This window comes from Falco punctatus (genome assembly GCF_963210335.1).
Source record: "Falco punctatus genome assembly, contig: scaffold_84, whole genome shotgun sequence".
In the NCBI taxonomy this organism is placed as follows: Eukaryota; Metazoa; Chordata; class Aves; order Falconiformes; family Falconidae; genus Falco; species Falco punctatus.
The window spans coordinates 134,478-136,878 of NW_027660066.1; positions in this window are offsets into that span (position 1 = coordinate 134,478).

The window sequence follows — 2,401 nt, forward strand, 5'->3', positions numbered from 1 at the left end:
ACCCTAAGAGCCTGAGTCTAACCCTCACCCTAAGAGCCTGAGTCTAACCCTCACCCTAAGAGCCTGAGTCTAACCCTAAGCCTAAGAGCCTGAGTCTAACCCTAACCCGAAGAGCCTGAGTCTAACCCTAACCCTAAGAGCCTGAGTCTAACCCTAACCCTAAGAGCCTGAGTCTAACCCTAACCCGAAGAGCCTGAGTCTAACCCTAACCCGAAGAGCCTGAGTCTAACCCTAACCCGAAGAGCCTGAGTCTAACCCTCACCCTAAGAGCCTGAGTCTAACCCTAACCCTAAGAGCCTGAGTCTAACCCTAACCCTAAGAGCCTGAGTCTAACCCTCACCCTAAGAGCCTGAGTCTAACCCTCACCCGAAGAGCCTGAGTCTAACCCTAACCCGAAGAGCCTGAGTCTAACCCTAACCCTAAGAGCCTGAGTCTAACCCTAACCCTAAGAGCCTGAGTCTAACCCTAACCCGAAGAGCCTGAGTCTAACCCTAACCCTAAGAGCCTGAGTCTAACCCTAACCCGAAGAGCCTGAGTCTAACCCTCACCCTAAGAGCCTGAGTCTAACCCTAACCCTAAGAGCCTGAGTCTAACCCTAACCCTAAGAGCCTGAGTCTAACCCTCACCCTAAGAGCCTGAGTCTAACCCTCACCCTAAGAGCCTGAGTCTAACCCTAACCCTAAGAGCCTGAGTCTAACCCTAACCCGAAGAGCCTGAGTCTAACCCTAACCCGAAGAGCCTGAGTCTAACCCTAAGCCGAAGAGCCTGAGTCTAACCCTAACTCTAAGAGCCTGAGTCTAACCCTCACCCTAAGAGCCTGAGTCTAACCCTAACCCGAAGAGCCTGAGTCTAACCCTAACCCTAAGAGCCTGAGTCTAACCCTAACCCTAAGAGCCTGAGTCTAACCCTAACCCTAAGGGCCTGAGTCTAACACTAACCCTAAGAGCCTGAGTCTAACCCTAACCCTAAGAGCCTGAGTCTAACCCTCACCCTAAGAGCCTGAGTCTAACCCTCACCCTAAGAGCCTGAGTCTAACCCTCACCCTAAGAGCCTGAGTCTAACCCTCACCCTAAGAGCCTGAGTCTAACCCTAACCCTAAGAGCCTGAGTCTAACCCTCACCCTAAGGGCCTGAGTCTAACCCTAACCCTAAGAGCCTGAGTCTAACCCTAACCCTAAGAGCCTGAGTCTAACCTTAACCCTAAGAGCCTGAGTCTAACCCTCACCCTAAGAGCCTGAGTCTAACCCTCACCCTAAGAGCCTGAGTCTAACCCTCACCATAAGAGCCTGAGTCTAACCCTCACCCTAAGAGCCTGAGTCTAACCCTCACCCTAAGAGCCTGAGTCTAACCCTAACCCTAAGAGCCTGAGTCTAACCCTAACCCTAAGAGCCTGAGTCTAACCCTAACCCTAAGAGCCTGAGTCTAACCCTCACCCTAAGAGCCTGAGTCTAACCCTAACCCTAAGAGCCTGAGTCTAACCCTAACCCGAAGAGCCTGAGTCTAACCCTAACCCTAAGAGCCTGAGTCTAACCCTAACCCGAAGAGCCTGAGTCTAACCCTAACCCTAAGAGCCTGAGTCTAACCCTAACCCTAAGAGCCTGAGTCTAACCCTCACCCTAAGAGCCTGAGTCTAACCCTCACCCTAAGAGCCTGAGTCTAACCCTAACCCTAAGAGCCTGAGTCTAACCCTAACCCGAAGAGCCTGAGTCTAACCCTAACCCTAAGGGCCTGAGTCTAACCCTAACCCGAAGAGCCTGAGTCTAACCCTAACCCTAAGAGCCTGAGTCTAACCCTAACCCGAAGAGCCTGAGTCTAACCCTAACCCTAAGAGCCTGAGTCTAACCCTAACCCTAAGAGCCGGAGTCTAACCCTCACCCTAAGAGCCTGAGTCTAACCCTAACCCTAAGAGCCTGAGTCTAACCCTAACCCGAAGAGCCTGAGTCTAACCCTAACCCTAAGAGCCTGAGTCTAACCCTAACCCTAAGAGCCTGAGTCTAACCCTCACCCTAAGAGCCTGAGTCTAACCCTCACCCTAAGACCCTGAGTCTAACCCTCACCCTAAGAGCCTGAGTCTAACCCTAACCCTAAGAGCCTGAGTCTAACCCTAACCCTAAGAGCCTGAGTTTAACCCTAACCCTAAGAGCCTGAGTCTAACCCTAACCCTAAGAGCCTGAGTCTAACCCTAACCCGAAGAGCCTGAGTCTAACCCTCACCCTAAGAGCCTGAGTCTAACCCTAACCCTAAGAGCCTGAGTCTAACCCTAACCCGAAGAGCCTGAGTCTAACCCTAACCCTAAGAGCCTGAGTCTAACCCTAAGCCGAAGAGCCTGAGTCTAACCCTCACCCTAAGAGCCTGAGTCTAACCCTAACCCGAAGAGCCTGAGTCTAACCCTAACCCTAAGA